The following is a 23,536-nucleotide window of genomic DNA, read 5'->3' as shown; positions in this document are numbered from 1 at the left end:
TAATACAAATGAAGATATCCTATGGCTTCACAGAAATCCAACATTCACATCTCTTTTATAGAAGCACATTGTTTTTCAGGATTTGCTTTTTAGGTATAACATAGATATATATGATATATATATTAATAATTAATTATCTCTGAGATACTGTTAATCAGAACTCATTTCTTCCTTCCTAATCAAGTCCATGACTCAGCTCCTAAATTATCCATGGGGAAAAGGTACTGGATCTAAAACAAATGTGCCTGAAATTCTATGACCAAATTGTAGCTCTGAGACTAATTCTTAGAAAATTGTGGTTGGGCATCCAAAAATCAAGCAATTTTACTTATTTCATTTTTCAAAGTAAATGGATCTGTTTATGTTAATAGAAACTACAAGATGCCATGAACATTTTTTTTAATATGTGGCAGAGAAAATGCTATTTATTCACCCAATTATTTCATATTCTTACAAGCACAGCTAAGCTTCACTTCCCAGCCTTCCTGCATCTAGAGACCATCATATAGACAATTCTCACTGACAGAATGTGAGAAGATGGGATGCATCACTTGTAGCCTGAGGAAGTAAAGATCAGGTGTGCCTTCTCTGTGCTCTGGGTTCTCCTTCCACACTGTTGGAATAGACTTCAAGATAAAACTGCAAGATGGAAGGGTTTGGGCTCTTAGCCCCTACCTAAAAAGGAGCTGTGCAGGACAGTAGCTCAAACTGCAACTAGCTGTAGCCTTAGCAGGAAGTACACCTTTGTTATTTAAAGCCACTGAGGTAAGAGTTTGATTTTTCCCCCCTCAGCATAGCTAAAGCTACTCTAATAAATTTAAAACTCACTAAAATTAAGTAAAATAATCTCTGCTGTTGGAATAACTATAATTGTAATAAGTATAATTTGAGGGCTAAATCACTTTATTTTTCAATAATGCTTGAGGTTTAATAACTGACTCAATGCCATAGCTTAAAACTTGTTCAAACTGTTTATTTTTTTAAAAGCTATATGATTAAATTTTATCTTTTTAATTGGAAATAACGGCAAAAAGCAAAATTGCAATGGCATAACAATTACTAAAAAGTTTCTACAGGGGAAACATTTTCTAAGGGGAAAAAATATCACTTTGGGCGATGCTATTCTCACCTCTCTTCCTTCACTGTCACCTCAGTATTATCATAAACATTAATGACATTGACTAAGCTTCTTCCCATGTTTCTACTCCTTTATGGAGGTTTGCCCTCTCCACAATATTTTACTTTTAATAAATGCCCAGGGAAGTATATTGTCCAGCTATGATAACACCTGAACTGAGTCCATATCTCAAGAATGTTTTCCCAATTTGAACACAAAAACAGGCTTCTAATCCTTTCATATTTATGAGCAGACACTCACCTTCTAAAAAATCTGATTTTGGTACACCTTTCAGCCAACTTTGACAAAACTCCACAATCTAAATATGTAATACTATAACACTTCAAAATATAAAGTCAAATCAAAAGCTAAGTAAGAAACACCTAAAGTAGAGAGTGATGCATGGTTTTACTTCTATTATTTTGCTTACATGGATTGATCTAATTTAATTTAAGGAGAGTAAAATGGTAATTATATGATCTTAATTTAAAAGTGAATTTTCTTCAGAGAAACAAATGAATTTCTAAATGCAACTTTTTATTAATGTTGTAGTTAGGTAACCTTGTCTTTGTTTAACTGAAGGACAATTTTAATTTCCAAAAGTATATGACAAGAAATACAAACTCTCCAAGACTTCCAAAGACTGAAGCTATGAGCAACATGAATACATCTGGGGTTATAGTAATATATAAACTTGCTAAAACAGGGAAATTGATTCGATGGGAAAATAAACAAATAAGCTAGATCTATTTCAGATTCTGATCCCAAAGTAAGGTGGATGACTTTGTATCAGCCCCCTTGATCAATCTAAATGAGACAGGTAAATCAAGACAAACTCTCCTGGCAACAAAATCCAAATATAGCAATAATTTTCTCTCTGGGACCAAATTGGAAACAATAGAGAAGAAAACAAGCCTAATCATCTCTTGTTACCTAACTAAATCTGGGAACTACAAGGCAATGGTAGTGATAATAATAACAATAAAAAATACATACACACACACACACACACACACACACACAGCTGCACACACTAGACTATACCATGCCTTCTCAATGCCTTGCAGGTATCAACGTTAGACTCTATAATTCCTCTATTTTTTGTTTGTTTGAATTTTTGTGCCTTTTAATTTTAATTTACATACAACAAATTTGCTCTTTTTTGGTGTGGAAGTCTATGAGTTTTGATGAATGCATAAAGTCTTAGAACCACCACCACCATCGAGAAACAGAACAATCCTATCAGTCAAAGAAAATTTTCCCACGTTGCCCTTTTGTAGTCAACACCTCACACACTTCCAGTCCCTAGAACCTACTACCTACTGACTTCTTTTCTGTGCTTATAGTTTTGCCTTTTCCAGAATGTTTATATTGTCAATGAAAAATTAATTAATATTCAGTCTAAGAAAGCAATAGAGAATTTTATTTGAGCCAACCTGAGGGTTAAAACCTGGCAGACATGGGAGGGGGAGGGGGGTGAAGGGGAAGCTGAGACAAAGCGAGAGAGTAGCACAGACATATATATACTACCAACTGTAAAATAGATAGCCAGTGGGAAGTTGTTGTATAACAAAGGGAGTTCAACTCGAGGATGGAAGATGCCTTAGAGGACTGGGACGGGGAGGGTTGGGGGGACTCAAGGGAGGGTGGGGGGGAGTCAAGGGAGGGAGGGAATACGGGGATATGTGTATAAAAACAGATGATTGAACTTGGTGTACCCCCCCAAAAATAATAAATAAATAAATAAAATTAAAAAAAAAAAAAAAAAAACCTGGCAGACAGTCTTTCAGAAAGCTCTGAGGATTGTTCCACTGGTTAGAGGTCAAAGCACAGTTATACACATTTTCGAGACAAAGGGTCACACATCAAAGTAACAGATTGACAGTTTATGTAGTCCAGATCTGCATATACAAGGCAAATAGTGGGTCATCGTGACCCCTTACAGGATTTAGAAAGGAATGTTATCTCTAAAGGGCTTACCTTGCTGGCATCAAGAGAAAATTGCTCTTTTCAGTTGAGCAGGCATTCCTGTCTCTTTCAAGGAGGTCTAATTAATGTATAATGGAGATGCACTATGCACACTAAAGAGGCTCAGTGGCCCAAATGGGCAGAGAGAATTTTATATTCAAAAATTTTCTTATCCTGCCTTAAAAATAACTTTATCTCTTATCTATATATGGGGAGAGAGAGAAGAAAGAGAAGGAATTATACAATAGCCTTTTGTGTCTGACCTTTCACTTAGCACAATTCATTTGAGGTTTATCCATATTATTGGTTTGTATCAATAGTTTATTCCATTTAACTGATGAGCATTACTTTATTCTATGGATATACCATAGTTGGTTTATCCATTCACATGGTGAAGGATATTGATTATCTTTGTTTTGGGCAAATATAAATAAAGCTGCTATATAAACATACACAATAGGTTTTGATGTACATATAAACCTTTTTGTCTCATGGGTAAATATCTAGTACTGAGATTTCTGAATCATATGGCACAAATACATTTAACTCTATAATAAACTGCCCAATTGTTTGTTTTCCAACGTAGTTGCACCATTTTGCATCAGCAATGAACAAGCATTCCAATTGTTCCCATCCTCATCAGGAATTGCTAATGTCAGCTTTTTGTTGTTTTGTTTTGTCTTGTTTTAACTATTCTAATATATGTGTAATGGTATCTCACTGTGATTTTAATTTTTGTTTCCCTAATGACAAATTATGTTGAGCATCTTTTCATGTGCTTATTTGCCATCCTCATATCTTCTTTGGTAGAAAGTCTATTCAAATATTTTGTCTACTTTTGAATTGGGTGCCTTGTTTTATGTTTTAATTTTGAGTGCTTTTTATACATCTTGTGACTACTTCTGAATTGTAATTACAACAGGCAACTAAATCTCTATCCAGGATCTTATCAAGGAACTCTTACACATAGTTTAGGTGGCTTGCTCAGAATATTGTAGTAATTTGTTGTAGCAGTAAATCAAGTCATGTTTTATCTAATCATGCTTTTTACTACCTCTGCTTCTTTGATGAGAATGTAAATTGGTGTACGTTTTTGGAATTCTACCAATGTCTACCAAAACTTGAAAATGTACAAACCCTTTGACCTAGTAATGCCATTTCTAAAAAAATCAGTCAGAGTTACTTAGTGTATCAAAAGTGGACTGATTGACTTAGGATGATGTTCCTTATTGGTGTTCTGAAAATGTTATTGGATAATAAGTTGTAACAAAATTATATACATAGCTTGATCCATTTTTTAAATAAAAATTATATGCAAATCTACTCATTCAGTAAATATTTACTAAGTTTCCTCTGTTTGCCAAGAACTAACTGTGCTATGCACAGGGAATACAGAGATAAGCAACCATGTTCTCAGGAAAAAAAATTAAAATTACATTAAAATGCATTAGACCTTATGGATAGAAAATCAAGTGGCAATTTGAGGGATAGAAAGAAAATCATTATCATGCAAAATATAGCTCTAAACATCCCAAATAAATCAGTTTACATTCTTCCTCAGAGGCACCTAGATAGCAAGGTAAACAGAGAATAAATTATACTATAGTGATCAATGGGAGTGTGGAGGAAGGAGCAGCTTCTTCTAGAAGACAATAGTTCAGATCCTAGTTGTCAGTTTCTACCTGTTTAACCTCACCTATCAAATGTAGAGATTACAATTACTGCGTAAATGAATGAAATATTCCAAGTAAGGCAGCATATGGCTGTCACATAATAAGTACAAAATAAATGTTAGCTGCCATTATTATTATTATTATTATCATTATTATTATTATTAGTGTAACTGAGCAGGACTCTGTGGGGCCTTCCCAGGACAGACCCCAACCCCCATGTCTTCTGCCTGCCTCTTGATTGTAGAGAAACTTTAGTCTCCTAGGCCTCACCTGAGTCACAAAAGCTGGCTAAAGAATTAATGACAGGCTTTCTAGGTGGTGCAGTGGTTAAGAATCCGCCTGCCAAGGCAGGGGACACGGGTTAGATCCCTGCTCCAGGAAGATGCCACATGCTGCAGTGCAACTAAGCCCATGTGCCACAACTATTGAGCCTGTGCTTTAGAGCGCATGAGCCACAACTATTGAGCCCCCGTGCTGCAACTACTGAAGCCCATGTGCCTAGAGCCCATGCTCTGCAACAACAGAAGCCATGGCAATTAGGAGCCCCACACCACAAAGAAGAGTAGCCCCCACTCACCGACACTAGATAAAGCCCATGTGCAGCAATGAAGACCCAATGCAACCAACCAACCAACAAATAAATAAATAAATAAAATAAATAAATAAATTTATAAATAAAAAGAATTAATGACAGAAGAAATGTGAAAATATAGTAACAAAAAAATAGCAATTGAGCCAGGAGAACTGGTAACAATTTAAACAATAGATCAGCCATATAGCACAGTCACAGAATCTTTAGTTCTCCCGGAAGGGCATAGAAAACAGTGTCTGAGACACATTCCTGAGTCATTTGACAGATACCAAAACTCCCACCACGTGGTAGAAATTGACCGCATGATGACCATGAGCACACAGCCCCCAGACTGGCTGGAGCCTGAGGATTGATGTTAACCCTTGTGACACCCCCTGTTACCTCATCATCGACCAACCAGAGCACTGTGCACCAGCTGATCACATACCCTGTGACTCTCTCCCTCACCTTGCCTTTAAAAACCCTGTCCTGAAATTCATCAGGGTGATTGGGTCTTTTGAGCATAAGCCACCCATACACCTTGCTTGGCCTGTGCAATAAACCTTCCTCTGCTCCATATGCCAACACTTCAGTATGTTTGGCCTCACTGTGCACTGGTCACATGAATTTGAGTTTGATAACATAACCCTTACCCAAATGAATAAAAAATGGTAATTTTCAATCGGGCATATCAATGATTTTGTCTGTATCTTAAGCAGACTTTGACTTCTAGGCATTTAATTTTTAAAGTGTTTATTTATTATTAGTTAAAAATGAATATTTTGTGGGGATCATGGGAGTGGGGAGATCATTTGAGATATTCCTCATTAGCATTATCTTCCTCTATGAGTAGAAAGATACAAAATTTACCTGTTAAAGAAATATGCTTGAGGGACTTCCCTGGTAGCACAGTGGTTAAGAATCTACCTGCCAATGCCAGGGACACGGGTTTGATCCCTGGTCTGGGAAGATCCCACATGCCACGGAGCAACTAAGGCCATGTGACACAACTACTGAGCCTGTGCTATGGACGCCACGAGCCACAACTATTGAGCCTGCCTACCACAGCTACTGAAGCCCATGAGCCTAGAGGCCGTGGTCTGCAACAAGAGAATCTACTGCAATGAGAAGCCTGTGCACCACAACTAGAGAAAGCCCTTGAGCAGCAACGAAGACCCAAAAGCAGCCAATAAATAAATAAATTTTTTAAAAAATTTAAAAAAAAGAAATATGCTTGAACCTTGGAACAGTAATATTGGCATCCCTGAAATAAAAGACTTGGTTTGCAAATAATAGAAAAGTTGAAAAGTGCTTTGAAATTTTATGGCATCTAATAGCTATAATAAAGGGGTCAGCAATGACCACAGTTACATATAGATAATATATGGAAATGAGTCAATTATCCTAATCTTTAATGATATTGGAAACGATAGGTTACATACTGGCAAATTTGCTAGCATTTTCCTCACATTTCAAATCTGTTCCTGAAAGATAAGTGCAGCTGCTGCAGAGAGAATTAAAAGGTAAAAGCAGTCTTGGGGTCTATAAAATTTAAGATAAAGATGTTATCCCTGAGGTCTCCCCTCAATGCCTATGTATGATGCCTCTGCAATTAGCACTGGCAGTTGATTTTATAGAAATGAGCTATTGAAAGGACGTGTTGTTGAGTGAGAAAATCCTTTAAACAGAGTAAGACGGAATTTAAAAAAAAAAACAGCAAAGGGGAATAATAATAGGGATTTATAAAGTATGCTTTGATTGCAAACTGGTCACCTAAGGGTGTTTTTGAACTGCTCATTACATTGCCATGTTGCTAAATTCTTTTGACCTAGAAAAGATAAATATCCACAAGACAAAGAAATTCTTCAAATATCTTCCTGAAATTGACATGTGTGATATAGAGCAACTATAAAAATGTTTCTATTATTTCCCTTTTCTACCCCTTTAGCTTTATTTTCACTTCAGAAGGAAAAGGAAAGTCGTTGTTAATGTGACATCGAAGACATAGTTTCAAAGATCTGTCCCCTGTGGTCTTCCAATCCCACTTGCTGTCTCTTTAATTCAGGAAGAAACAAGGCTACCTGTTTCATTCCAGCAACTTGACAGCTCTCCTAGTTGAGCTAATAGATTGTAAAGTCACTCTTAAGCACATTAGACAAAGAATACAGCTGTATATCTTGCTTCTGAGATTCTTAATAATTAAACTTGAATGTGTGCTGTCACAAAAGACTTTTCTCCTTTTAAATCTCTTCGAGTTTACTTTCTTCAAACGAAGTTAAATTTTCGAGAATGTTTATACCCTTAATTGCAAACTCCTTAAAGACAGGGGCTGTTTAATCTTTGTATATCCTTTACACCTAACACAGTGCCTGCCACCCACATAGTCAGTGCTCAACAAATATAAGGAAAGGAAAGAGAAGGAAGAGAGAGGAAAGGAAAAGGGAGATTTCCTATAGTGAGATAATAACTGGATAACACAATACCCTGAACTTTATACCTCAAGAAATGCCAAAAATTAATTTGAACTTTGTTTAATTTAGCCATAAATATGAATTTATTTAAAATTATTTAAAATTTAGCATACCTGAGTCAATATGTAGCTTCAGGGAATAATTACTATTATGTTGTAATCTCTGTCTTTGATGTCATTATTCCTAAAAGTATCATTTATTGGAATCACCATTACTTCTTTTTTAAAAAATAAAATGTTTGGACTTTTTATATAAATATATAAATTATACATGCTTAGCACCTGGAAAATATTTTTTAAAAAAACCTATTTTAAATATATAATAAAAGAAAGTATAAAAAAGTATAAGCTTACCCATGAATGGGGAGCAGAATTTACCACCCCAAAATATGCCTCTTTGGCATAAAGATTAGCTTGTTATTTTTAAGAAACAGCAGACATAGGAGAAGCTCTGAAAATGTAGTAGGAGTTACCCTTTTACAAGAGAAATTTACACTTATAAGGGAAATCCCCATTTGTAAGTGTGTCTCCCTCTCTGTACCAGGAAAAAGGAGGATGAATAATTTCTAGAAACTCTTATTAATGGAGAAAGCACTTAAATCTGTATAATAATCATACCCTTTTCACTTTGCTTTTCCTGATAATTTCCTATAATTTACCTCTCCTTACCCCCCATATATTTCTTTTACCTTTGCTTGAAGATGGTATTTAAGGTGGTGGCTTGGGCCACTTCAGGGAGATACTCAGTTTTCCTGGGTATCTCCTTTATATACAGGAGGTATACATGTTATTAAACTTATGTTTCTTTTTCCCATGTTAATCTGTCATTTTATTACTGTAGGTCTCAGCCAAGAACACAGAGGGATAGAGGGGAAATTATTTTTTCTCGTCTACACCCTGTAAACGAAAGAAGGTTGCCCACCACTAAGTTCTACAAGGATAAAGTCATCAGCCACTGAAATCGCTGATGTACAAGTACACCCTGAAAGGATTTCAGTTTAAAGTATTCTGTGTTTTGGATATATGAGCCCCTACATAGTTAAAATGCCTATGTAAGGAAGAATTTCAATGGCCCCAGATTCTTGCATCTTCCCATACACAGATAAGCACTAAAATCTTTAACTGAGATATCTGATCCTCCTGACTAAAAGTAATCTTTTACTAAGGTGTGTGTTTGAATACATGTATTTCCCAGGCCAAAAAAGAAAAAAAAAATTCATATATATACTGGCTCCTCACCAGCCTCTTTGGAGCAGTTCCTCAGAAGCTATTTGAGAGACTGTCTCCTGGCCTATAGTCTAGTCCTCAATAAATGCCCAAATAAAACTGAAACTCAAAGCTCTCACATTGTGAGGTTCTTTTTTTTTCCCAGTCAATAACCCATTACCCCACTTCCCAAGAATAATCACTATTTATATTTTGACATATTTCCTTCTTGAAATTTTTTTATTTTTCTATTTTTTTCATAACTGGGACTTCCTATATAATTTTATATCTTGATTTTTTTACATAATATTATATTTAATTATGTTATGGCCTTTTGTAAAATATGGTAGCAATTTACATTCCCACCAGAAACAAATGAAAGAAATCTTATCACACATTGAAATTCATAGGATATAATCACATTTTAAATTTTTGATAAATTGATGGAAATAAAAAATACATATTTTGTAAATTTCTATTTTTTCTGTTTTTTTAGAAAATACTCATCATTCTGTTTTAGCTTCAAAAGACCTAGTGGTTTTCGAAGCCACTCTCAAAAGGCAAAGCAACTCTCAAAGATTCAAACATTTTTTAAAAAAACTTTTAAATAATCATTTGTTTCATTTCTTTACAGCAGAAGACTGCTTGTTTATGGATCCTGCAATACAGTAGAAATTGGAGTAGAAATGACTCTAAGAGTTAAATCCCTAATTATCCATATGTATAGTATGTCCATTATGCCATCTCTTAAAGAAAGTTTCTGAATATTCCAGCTGAATATGTAGGGGTGCTTCTTACTGATACATGTCTCAATACCAAGTGGAACTCAATAAAAGAAGATGGCAATGAAGAGCTCACTCTTAAGACAGGAGCTGGCCACTCCCAGAAGAGGGTATGAAACTTCCTTTTGACTGTATGCCGAACAAGTCAACTGTTTTTCACATGCAAGAACAATTACTTAACTTGGGCAAGATTAATGTTAATTTATGGAATTTGAAAGTATCTTCTGTCATCTTGGGAATTTGGGAATTGTCTTTGATGCCACTGATTAAGTTAAGAAAAGAAATCTACCACTTTGGTTCAAAATCTCTTTCTTCTGGTTCCCAATCACATATTTAAAAAAAATTATATGTATATAAATTCTGATGTGTGGTAGGAGGGATAGATTCATTAAAACTGAAAACTATTGATTTTGTATTTCTTGTAAGATCTAGTCAACAACAACAAAAAATGAGCACAAAATGACAGCATAAAAGAGTCACTTAGGAAATTTCTTCCATTTAGCAAGATTAATAGCTTGAGTCACATAAAATTGCCAATATTCAGATGTTTTTAGCCTATATAAACAACAATTGCATATTATTCAGCCTAAAATACTAGTAAGTATTACTCTTAAAGGGAGGATTGTTGATTGCTGATGCCAACGGAAGGGGCAGGAAATCATTCATTATAAAATAGCAAGAGTGTATGTTGCATCATCATCACTAGCAATTATTAATAATTATTGTAGATTGAGAATTTTATAAACTTAAAAAATGTATTCAAAGAAGAGAGAAACAGAAGTGTTACTAGGTTTACAAGTTTAAATGTCATAAAAAATTGATTATTGTAACTGTCCCTTTACTGATTCCCTAAGCCCTGCTCTTGGCCCACACGCCCTACCGATGCTCTTACAGGTGCTATAATTTCTTCTGTATTTGGCTATTGAGTGCTGTTATCACTTTGTATTACAAATGCACATATAACCTGTCGGCCCCGGGTTGTCATGCCTAGCACTTCCTCAAGCAGCAATAGGTGCTCAATTATTTTTTGAGGATTGATAAACTGACAGAAACTGGAAAAATAATTGTTGTCCTAGATTGTTTTTATTTTATTATTATGGAGAGAATTCACTCAGCTCAGAATAATACAGATTTAAATTGAGAATGTAATCTAGGTTTCAGCTAACACCATTAAACTGTAATATGCATCATTGTAGCATCCTAGATTCAATGAAATATGGTAAATTAAAGGCAAAAACTTTAATATGATAAAATGAAACCCCCCACATCCTTTTAGTGGCCTGGAGTCACAGGCTCTGTTGATGTCATTTCGGAACATTTCTTAGCTCTTTGTGAGCAGTGACTCAGGCTGTGACATAGCTCATGAGCTAAGGCAATGATGCTTTAGTCCCAGCAGATTGTGGAGAACTCATATATTACAAAGAACAAAGCCAACTATTTTTTTTACTGTCTGGATTCTATAGCATATTCTTGTTTCCTGTTGGGCCGTAACTTCAACATTGTCATGTCTATTAAATTTCTTAAACCAATCTGGTAATAAAAGTGAGCCAAAGAATTCAAATGGTAATTTCCTTCAAGACTGTTAACTCCCTGGAATTATGTGCCTTCCAGTTTACACAAATGGTTTGGACTGCTTTTCCTTTACTAAAGTGTGACAGAACGCCATCTTTCTCCAAATATAAAAAGGCCTATTTAAATGAAAAATCCAAAAGAGCCAAACCATTTCCTCCAAAAATATCATTACTGTATATCATTTCTAGTTTTTATGGGGTTCATGGAGAGCCCTGCTGTGTTTTGTAAAGAGAGCCATCAATCCAGTGCTGTCCTCAGTAGAATGAGGGTATTGGATCTTATATTCCCGAAATTGTTAGTTCAGAATTCTCTTGATTCTGGGTTTCTACATCTACCATGTGGTGAATATCACAGAGACAAAAACGTCTGAATTCTTAACTGAATGTTTTAGTTTTCAAATGTTTGCTATAATGCAATTAGCTCAAATATATAAGAAAATAAAGGGAAAGTGAAGGTTTGGAGACATCAGTCTTTGAATAGATCATATAAGGTCATTTCCTAGGATAACTGACATTTTACTAAAGAGAAAGTATCATCATTTGGGGCTCCAGAGTCCTGGGTTAGAGTCCCAGCTCTCACTCACTAGCTGTGTAAACTCAAGCAAGAGAGACCGGTTACTAAAGCCTGTTTTACAGGTGAAAAAACTGAGACTCATTGAGATTAATGGACTTAATCATTCTCTTCTTTATTCAAAAATTCATATAAAATAATTGTTACCTATAATATTGTTATCTGTAATATTAAAAGTACTATTTTCATTTTGTTACTTGTTACTTTTTGTTGTTACATTATTAATGCAAATAGTTACCTCTAAATATTAACCTAAATCTAAGGTATTATCATTATTTAATTATTATCTCCACTAGGCTAAGGTCAGAGCCACTGACCTTTGATTGGCAAATCAAATATAAGTAAAATTTCTGTCTTCACTTATAATGTTTTTATGATTACTACATTACTGTAGCTTTTTGCCCATGTGTGATGATACACAGAATCCACATACTCTAGGTCAATCCATGTCTCTACAAATGACCCAGTTTCATTCCTTTTTATGGCTGAGTAATATTCCATTGTATGTATGTACCACATCTTCTTTATCCATTCCTCTGCTGATGGCATAGAGACTATCAAACAGAGTGAAGTAAGTCAGAAAGAGAAAAACAAATATCGTATATCATATATTAACGCATATATGTGGAATCTGAGAAAATTGGTATAGACTATCTTATTTACAAAGCAGAAATAGAGACACAGATGTAAAGAACAAACATATGGATACTAAGGGGGAAAGGCAGGTGGTGGATGAATTGGGAGATTTGGGATTGACATATATACACTATTGATACTATGTATGAAATAGACAACTAATGAGAACACACTATATAGCACAGCAAACTCTACTTAATGCTCTGTGGTGACCTCAATGAGAAGGAAATCCAAAAGAGTGGATATATGTATACGTATAGCTGATTCACTTTGCTGTACAGTAGAAACTAACACAATATTGTAAAGCAACTATACTCCAATTAAAAAAATAATAATAAGGATACCAAAAAAAAAAAAAAAAAAAGAAGAAGAAATCTATATGTAAGGCTCCAGGAGACAGTACTGAGAAGACCCTCAATCTTGCCTCTTTAAATAAGAATCCTAAAGAGCAGACATTGACTTCAAATAAATGCCATGGACTTTCTAGGAAACTCTTCCTACTCAAGTGACTTTTAGAAAAATAAGATCGCTTAACAAAGTTACACTACATAAAAATATCTCTTAAAAAAGTTCATTAAGATGTGAAGACAATATTTTACTATAAATAATTTTTAAACATATTCCTTAGACACAAATATTTTGTTCTCCCTGGATTCCTGCATCTTATTATTTTTCCTAGTATATGAGCTACCTGTTAACTCTCTCAGGAAAATCTAGTTTAAAAGTTTCACTTCCTAGAAATAATAAAAAGAAGAAATCAGCAGCTGTTCAAATCTCCTGAGTTAATTTCCCAAAACTATTCCTTTCATATGACACTTAACTCTTATGATATTCCCTCTAACATTACATTTCCTGCAGTGAATAATATACATAGGAAATTCCAATGCACACAAAGGCAGAAATGAAAAATAACTTTTTGATATGGAAGATGTATATTTCAGTAGTAGCATCACATAGAGTTCCTCCTCGGCAATGAACATCTGCTTCCTTTCATTATGATTGCTGTTACAATTTCAAATGGCCATATGACAGCATTGCCATATATTGGAAATGCAAGTGTTCAAGAAATATTCTCTAATACTCCCTATAAAAGTATAGCCAAGGAATAATTTTTCAAATGACATATGTAAAACAAAGAATAAATATGAGGAACCAAGATTTAAACGTATACTAAATACTTGATTTCTTATAACCAAATTTATTGTCCAGTATTTTGATGGTTTAATAAGGAAGCAAATAATTAAATACTTTTAACTTTAAGAGGATGTAAAAATATCTAAGCTTATTCCATTCACAAAAGGTAAAAGTAATACAAGAGAGAATTTTACAATATGTTTGCTAAAAGGAGTGTCAAAGTTATGTCTTCTACATCTGAAGCAAATTTGGGCACAACTTAAAGTACTTACCTGATAACCCTGCCTTTCAAAAATTAGAACAATTTACCTAAAGCTTCTACATAATTTTTACTGTCAACTTGTTTGAAGAAATTTGTTTAAATACTTTATTGTAGAGCATTTTGGCAATCCTATAGAAGATTAGATGATATAAACTACTCCTTTTTCTCTGATTCTAGCAGAGCATGTTAAATCCCAATCTTCCCATGTCCTATCTGTACCTCACATTACAGTCCATCCAAAGCTGTCACCAGTCCCCTAAAACCTGCCATGTGTTCCCACCTCTGTGCCTTTTTCATGAGAGTTCTCTCTGTCTGGACTGCTCCTTAACCCATTTCTCACTCTTCTATCCTCCAGTGCCATCTCAAGAATTCCTTTCACATGCAGCCTTCCTTGATTTCTTCTCTCCATTTGTAACCTGATGTGATTACTGTCTCCTTGGAACCCTCACATCGCTTTGAACCTTTCTAAAGTACTTATATTCACAGGTTTCTACTCTGTTATGGTTAACTGTGCATTTTTCTTAGATCCATTTCCCATGACATTCATAACACATTGACATATTCAACACGTACAATACTGAATGAGTATTCTCCTTGTATAGACTGTGTGCTATGATCTGACTCAATAAAGACAAATACAACATCCTGCCTGCATGAAATTTACCTTGAGAACTTGACCCATTCATTTTCTTTACCTTTCATGTTTTACACAATATTGTGCATATTTTAGTCATACAACAGATATTTCTATGATTTAATTGTCATTACAACTTGAATGTCAGTAACATACAAAAAATAAGAAATGTAGTTGACAATTTTGTATGCTATGTAAAAACCATTAACACCTGATGTGACGTCAATGCTTCTCTCTAAAATTGATATGGTAAAAGTAATTACTAACCTTAACTTTGGGGATGCTACCTAATATGGAGAAAATTAGCCTGGAATGTTATACAAGCTAATTTTAAAAAATATTTTTCTTACAAGATTGTTCTATCCTACAGGCAAGATCAAGCTTAATTAACATCATTAACGATTCCTTAAACATTAAATTTTATAAAGCACCCTCTGGGTTACATTATATGTTGTATAAAACAGAAGGGGGATAAGCTCAATTCAAGATTAATCATAGAAAACCAAGCAATTAAAACTGTTTTCAAATAATTCATAGATACATATACTTTATAAAGTTATTTTTCCATGCATAAGCACACAGCATTGAAGTTGCAATAAAGACAAAATACCTGGTGAATTTAAATTAGGGGATAATTTCCATTGTTCATGAGTATTCCCCCCCTCCATAATTTGCATATAATCATATACAAGGGATTTACTCCAGAAAGTTCCCTAAAAAAATCACTTTTACTTACTTTTGAATTATCTAGCTTGTGAAGGACAAAGAAATTATGAATACTGATAGGTGCTTCTAAAAAATTACTGTACAAATGTGATGAGAGATAATTTTGCATTTTGCATGTATATAAGGCCACAATTTCCAGACTAAACAGAAAGATAAAAATAGCATAAAATCACTTACCTTTTGAGAAAATTATTTTTCACTTCATTAAGCAAAAATATAGGACATACATCAAAAGTCACACACATATGCACACATACCCCATGATAAAACTATTGAGAAATTTTAAAACAAAGTTCTTTACATACCCTGAGCAGGGTTATAAACAGGCTTTTCCACCCTATAACTTGAATGTATTGCCAGTCCAATCTTGGGGTCTTTTGCTCAAATTGCCACTATGTTTACATCAGATCATAATAGGAACCTACTCTCTTGGTAGGAATAAAGTATTTTCCTAAGCACAACTACCACTTTCTTACAGATAAAGTGAAGGCAAAACTCATTGTTTTCAACTAACATGCACAAAGGAATGTCAAGATTGTGAAATGATTGTACCTATTTATTGAAATGTTATTTTTTTCTGGCATAATAATGACTTCTTTCCAAACCTTTAAGTGAAAACTGGAAGAGCATTTTTCAAGCCAAATAGACTTTACTACCCATAAAACAGAAGCAAGGGATTGTTAAGGAAAGTTCTATTTTTCTTATTTTCTGTGACAATGATTGTGCTAAAAAGCATATCCAGGAGTTTCTAGTAGATAATAGATTAGCATGTGTGTGCGTGTGTGTACACATTCACACCAGGGTGATGGCATATGGCAACTTAAAAATCTTTTCCTGTTACTGAAGAGTTCCCATGTTGCACAATTTTGCCCTAAAATGGTTCTAATAGTAGGATCTTGGTGTAAATTTTTGAGTTAGGACCAGAGCACATTTTCTGTAAAGACACAGAGAGTAAATATCTTAGGATTTGAGGGCCACTTAACGGTCTTTGTTATACATTCTTTGTTTTCTTAAAAACCCTTTTAAAAAGTGAAAAGCATTCTTAGCTTTTTGGCTCTTCAATAACAGGATATAGGCTGAATTTGGCCCTGGGGGCCCAGTTTGTTGACCCCTTCCTCTGAACTATCATTAGACAGTGGAGTATGTTGCATATGAAAGAGTAGGTAGCAATAAATGTTTACCAAATACAAAACCTCTGTTCTTATGATTTTGAAATGAATAAAATCAGCAGACCTGGTGTTGTGTTAGGAGCTTCTGAATTCTGCTTCTTCCACGAGCTTCGCTTGAGACAGTAGTTACCCGATCACTTGTGAGCTGCTTCATGGTGCTCTGCAATCAGGGGAAGTTTAGCTGATGGGGATTTCCAAAGCGCACTAGCTAAACTGTATTTGCGTCCCCCCTTCTTTAGGTCTCTCTCTCTCCCTCCCTGCTACTCACTCACTCACTCACTCACAACCACCCCAACTTCTCTGCTTTAAATAGACACTGAGCAGCTGTGTGCAATAATTATCTTCTACACCCGGGCCAAAAGAGCCTTCACAATTCAACGTTACTTTTAAGATGCGTCTTTCTAAATATATCACTCTAGCCTTAAGTCAATCCATTCCATTTGCTTTCTTCTGTCCAGATTTCTTGGGCAGATAGGGATTTTTCCATTCCACTGAACAAATATTTATCAAGTGCCTAGTATGACCACACAGAGATTCCCAATTTTAACGTAAATATGAATCACCCTGGGATATCGTTAAAACATAGATTCTAATTTAGTAGGTCTGAGGTGAGGCCTAAGATTCTGCATTTCTAAGGAGTTCTCAGGGATGCTGATGCTGAGGGTTTGTGAGCCATAATTTGAGAAGCAAGAACGTGAGGAACACAAGTGTGTATACAGGTGATTACAACACTACAGTGGTGAGCACTACTTGAGGAAAATGTGCTACAAAAGCATATAAACTTGGACAGAACATATATTTCAAAACTCTGGAAAAACTTCTTGGAGTGTGTAAGAACAAAACTGATTTTCAGAAGAGTAGGGGGGTTGCAGATAAATGGAGGCGTACAGGTAAGAAGGCAAAGAAAGGAGGAGGGGCTGGAATTCCCGGTAGAAGAAGACCCTGCAAGGCAAGTGTTTAGTGGCTATCAGGAAAATCTGTGAAAAACCAGGACGCGGGTAATCTAGAAGACAAAGCAAGGAGTATTTAAAGGAGAGTGAAGGATAGAGGTTCGGTTTAGAAAAAGCTGAAAAATATCCACTAGATTTAGCAACGAAGATGTATTTGGTGATCTTGGTGAAAGTAATTTTAGTAACTGAGTAGACACAAAAGCTAGATTACAGCAGGTTAAAGAATATTTGGAGGTAAGGAAAGCAGAGGTAGCTATATTGTGTTTCTATGATGAATCTGTTTAAATTCTTTTGGGAAGGAGGTAGGGAGAATTGAAGACACAGGAAAGAGGAAATGATCAGTACATTAATCTCCCTGAGGAGGGAGGAGATGAGATCTAGAGTAAAATTGGGAAGCTTATTTTAGGAGATTCCTAGATATATTTCATTCTAACAGGAAGGAAGAAATTTTAAAAAATGAGTGCAGACTGAGCCAAATCTGTGTTTGTTGGTAGAAAGTTGGAGTTCCCACCTGTGGTTTTTATGATAATTAGAAATTAGGAATTGCACTATTCTGAGGGGAAAGGTAATAAGACCAAGAGTTTCAAAAGCATGGAGAAGAAATTTATGGGAAATGTGAAAGACATTTAGTTAACAAAAGGGTAAAAAATGTCTGTATGTGTTTGATCTCTCAACTGTTTTGTGTTTTTATGCTGGAAGAGACCATGGATGTTACAGTGGTCAGAGTCCTGGCCCCCTTCCACACTAGCAGGAATACTGTCTTCCTTTTGTCCAGGTGGAACTCCACCAGGTCCTGGTGTTCTGGACGGATTTCACCCTACCTCCCCTGTTCTGACTACTGGGGCCCTTCTTTTCACATCCTATTCTTTGGGCCTGAACTCCTGGGTTATTAGCACAGACCCGAAGCTAACTCAGTGTTTATTATACTTCATGGAACTTGCTTCTCATGTATCTTCATTATTTCATGCTTAATTGTAGATCCCTACACACACACGCGCACACACATATAAACATACACATATAATTGTGTGTCCTCAAAACCCTCCACTTAGATATCTCCTAGATGTCTACCACTATTCTTACAGTCAGGGCTGTGCAAAATGTCCCCTGGAAAAAAAACCCTGACCACCATAATTCTAAGGATGCTAAATATCCCCAAATGTCCTTGACATTTTGATAAGGTCATACTTATCCTTATGTGCAAAATCCACATACTTCCTTTTTCTCATTGGTGGCTGACAAGTGCAATCTCTAACCACCCAACCTAACTCTGGAGAAGAACTGCAGAATATTGTACTTTCTTTATAATGCCTGCTTTTGATTCAAGACCACATCTGACAAGGATCTAATAAAATCAGTCAAAGATGTATGAGTGACTTTTCTTCCTGAGAGTAAAAGTCTGAAGCTTGATTCCTGTTCACAAGTGCTGCTACAAGGCTTTACAGAGGATGGAAAAATTTCTAGAACAGAGTTATCTGAAAGAAATTAATTTATGAACTGATCATGTTTCCTCTACCTGGCTTAGTAGAAAAAAAGTATGATGGGGCAAAGGGGAAGCGGATGCAGTTTAACATCCAAACTGTTTTAGGAAGGCAATTGGGCATATTGATTATGCGCAGTTCTCATGCACCACCTGACTGATTCTATTATTTAGGAAAATTAACCTCTTAAATTAACTGACATTTAGAATTGTCCAAGTGTCTGGTGATAATAAAGAGGAGACCAATTTTCACTTAATTTGATAATTGTTTTTAAACTCTCTATGGATAAGTCACGTCCCTGTTGTTTGCCCCCTAGAGCAGACCACTCCCACCTCCTGTGCTCAGAGGCTTTTGTCTATAACAGTAATTGTTAGTAATTTTGTTAATGACCCCCTTTCCCTTACCCCCAAAGGTTAAGTTTGCCAGAGCCATTAACTAGATACAATATCTACTGCCCACTGGATGGTTGCTGTTTTATTTTAATGAAATGTGTATCTGTTGCAGAAAAAACCGATCCCAAGAGAAACCAAGCACAACACTCGGAGAGTTGGAGAACTCAGGTTTATTGAGCTGGCGGACCCAGACGAGCTAAGGCTCCAAAATTCTGGGACCTCATTTCAGGGGAGTCTTCTCCTTATATAGGTTAAAGCATACAGCTATAATTGGTACAAACTGATTGGCTACAAATTACTATAGGTCAAGGGCAGTTACAGAGCGGGGGTGGGGGGGAGTTGCCATGGTTACACACATGGTAGGGGGTCCTAATGGGAACTTGTAGGAGCAGGACATTCCATTCTTATCAGGACTAAGGTCACAATTGGCATTCTCATATTGGTTGCAGGTTGAAGTTAATGATCGCTTAACAAGTCTATGTGCAAAGGGTCTCAAACAAAGGCTTGGGGTGGGTGCCTGAGAGGGAGACATTCTTCCCTTATCTGATCACTCTTAGTCATTCCTTTCACTGTTTAACTGAGAGTGGCGAGCAGGCCTTTGCAAGATAGAGGAGAGTAAGCAATTACAAGTATGGAAGTTTCAATTTCTTCATCATATCAAGCCCTAAAGTTATACCACAGAAGAATTAAAAGAATAAATAACATTAATGACATCACATTTTAAAATATAAATTTCTGAAAAATAACTATATTTTACACTGTTAATTTGCTTTACTCAACATTGAGTTAACTTCAGCCAGAAAAATATGCAACTGTGAAATGGAATTGAGTGAGTTTATATACTCAAGTACAAATACACCCTAACTCCTTGAAGATTCAGCTAACTCATTGATATGGATCAAGTTCAATGCTATGTAGAAACAGAAAGCCCCTTATATTTTACAAAAGTGCTGTAAAATTCTGGACATCTCTTTCATCTCCATGTATATTTCACATCCAGGCATTTCCCAAATTCTAGGACACATAGATATCCAAAGCAAATAGATACCGAAACAGTTGAACCCATACACAAGCCTCCCACTTTTACTCTTTCAACAAAGAAAACTGGAGCATCGCCTTCTGACTATGAAACTGTCACTCAAGATCTGTGAGTCCTAAACCTTTGCTCCCCCTATATGGGCTTCTGCTTTCAGGGGAACAAGTTTAAACCAAATCTCCTGGAAAGGAAATCCATCAATCTCTCTCTCCCTTATCCTTCTCTGCCTCACTGACTGCCTCCTTCTCTCTCTCCTCTTCCCCTCTCACCTCACTCACACACATGGGCACACACACAGACATGTTTGTGGGTGCAGTTTTCTTTTCTTCTGCTAAAAATGATTTTTTTTTTAGCAAGCACTCAAGTTTAACACCTAAAAGGTGCGAATGTTTTCCTGAAGGAACTTGTGGATAGCTATGCTTTGCTTTTCATTTTTTTAACATGTGTTTTCCTGACATAGCTATTGTTTTGGAAATCTATAATTAGTAAAGTCTACACCCACTATTTTTATTTTCCATCTGCCAGATGCTAAGTTGTCTCTAGTCTCCCGAAAAACAGAAGCCAACGTGGCTCTTTTTATGTGTATTCTTGTTTACCAGAGTGGATGACGATGACAGCTGAAATGAATAGCCACAGCTTAGGGAAAGGGTTATGTTTCTTAATTGGTACTGGGCTGTGATTAGGGAAAGCCCAGGGATAAAAGATAAAACAGTTTCAAAAAATGGTGGTTCGCTGTTCATTTAATTTTTTCAGAATCTACCATGGTGAATTTTAAGAGTTAAACACTGTCTTTCACAGTGTTATCTTTAGTTACTGAAGCAAATTCACCTGAACCTAAGCTAGTCTCAGGCTACAAATGCGATGACTGAAGTTAAATGTGTCCTTTCAACAATTGGTATTCTCTTTATTAAAAGAAGATACTTGAAATGATAACTTGGAAAAAAATGTGTTCCTTACAAGGGTTACTGATGGGACAGGAGAATAACTTTGAGGTATACATAGCGGTGATGGGAATTTAAGAAGAAGAAGAAAATGACCTAATTTTCTAATTTGGTTACCTATGCCTATACTATAGAGAGTCAGCTAACTAATTTTTCTACCTACCTCAGTTACAAGAATGTTCTTGCACTTACCACCTAGGACAAAAATATTGTGAAGTGAAGTAAATTATTTTAAGAAGTATTTTCCATCAGTTGAAGGTAGTAATAATAGACTCCTAATCCACTATACTCTCTGCCTAACTCCGCCTTCTAACCATCCTAACCCCTGCAGGGGGGCTACTGGTGGCAGCAGGGGGTAAGATAAACAATACAAGACAAGTTTGCATAAGAACAAGCCATTTCACAAAAGCCGCTACCTTCCAGTCTTGATTTCTCAGTGAAGCCTTCAGGTATGCATTGTCCCCCAAATTCATGAACTCACAATTCAACACACTTTCTTTTATTTATAAGATATTCTCCATTATTTATATAAATGTTTTTCTTTTTATTTACAGCCCTTGGGACCACATTCTTTGTCCACAATGAAAGATCCTCCCAAACTTCCCCCTTTAACCATCCTTCAATGTATGAGCCTGCTGGACACTTGTTACTCCACTCTTAATTACAATTTACATTATTTGCCTATAATATTATAACATCATTAGTGTGATAAGGAAACCCCATAACTTGGGCAACAAGCATAAGTGCTTCTCCACATCAACTGTAGGTGAATTATCTCCCCTATTTGGTTATATTCCCACAACTCTACACTCTTATAGTGGCAAGATAATAAACACTATATATTCTATTCACAAATATTTATCAAGTATCTACTATGTGTCAGACACTGTTTAAGTTAGCCTTATCTCACTGCCACTGATATCAATGCATTGATCAAAGAGTAAAAAATATACCATCCCTTGAGAAGCTTACATTCTTTGTTGGGGACGGGGGAAAGACAATAGATATCAAAAATAATAAATGAGCAAATTATAATATAATGGAAGTAAAAAATGTTCAGGAAGAGAGCAAAAGCAGAGATGATAAGGGGGAGAAAGGATAGACAGAACGGGGCAGAAAGCACTTGCTACTTCATCTATGGTCGTCGGATTAGGCTTCATTGAGAATATGACACTGGCATAAAACATCTCCTATGTTTACCCTTAATCTCTGCTGTTACTCACAGTATTACAACCTGATTCACTATGTATATTCTCTGTTAATAAAATGAATGCATTCCCCCCTTTCAAAAGATTTGACTCTGATCTACCCTTCCACAAAAGCAGAGTGTTTTAGCACTTAGGGTCTACCTCTAAAACAGGAATTAATTAGACAGTGTTATCTCTAAAACCAATCCCTAAAATACACATCTCATTAACATATCATGTATGAAATAGAATGATAACACCATCTTCTGCGCTCCTAGCGATAAATCCACAGCAAGGGCATTAAGAAAGACCTGTGTTCTACACCAGTGGTTCTCTTTAGCCTACATCATAATCGTCTGGAGGACTTATTAAAACACAGATGGCTGAGCATCTACCCCAGATTTTCTGACCTAGAAGATCTGGGGTGAAGCCTGAGAATTTGCATTTCTAACAATTTCCCAGGTGATACTGATCAGAACACATTGAGAAACACTGCTTCACATCAATCTTAGTAAAGTTATAATGATTTTCCAACTCAATTGTCAAATGCCAAATGAAGCTCACATTCTCAGTTCTAACTCTATATAACTGAAGGAAGTGATATTATTTAAAATTTATTATTTTCTTTTTGTTTTAATCTTTTCTTTATGCAAGGCAAGAGAGAGGAGAAGAAACTATATTTTTCCCAACTCTACTATCTGTCAGATATAATACCAACTACCAAATCAAGTGAAACAAATCCCTTCTTTCCAGGACCCAAACGATATTCTATTCCCCCAAAGATTACATCACATTTTTAAACTGACAGTGTGTATTTCTAAGGTGCTTCTAGTCACTAAGCAGGTTAGCTCTAAGCTCAGCAAAAATTCACACTCCTCTTTGCTTTTCTCATCCATTGTAGAAAATTCATTCTTTGTGTATAAGAAACTAATACACTCTAAATGAATATAGATTGAGAGTTTATAAGTAGGAAAAGCACAAAGAACTCCTTCCCAAGCATAAAAGTCCAGGATTTGAAATTCTTCTATCTTGGTCCCTAAGCAATCTGGTGTTTCATGG

General features: G+C 35.6%; 1 pseudogene; it reads right to left on the bottom strand.

Moving 5' to 3' along the window:
• The window catches only part of LOC130844554 (14-3-3 protein zeta/delta-like), a 35,703-nt pseudogene that overhangs the window by 11,383 nt on the left and 784 nt on the right, over positions 1-23,536 (bottom strand).

The sequence above is a fragment of the Hippopotamus amphibius genome, chromosome 2 (genome assembly GCF_030028045.1).
Source record: "Hippopotamus amphibius kiboko isolate mHipAmp2 chromosome 2, mHipAmp2.hap2, whole genome shotgun sequence".
Lineage (NCBI taxonomy): Eukaryota > Metazoa > Chordata > Mammalia > Artiodactyla > Hippopotamidae > Hippopotamus > Hippopotamus amphibius.
Note: the sequence above shows the minus strand (reverse complement) of the source record. Positions and strands in the feature narration are given on the sequence as shown.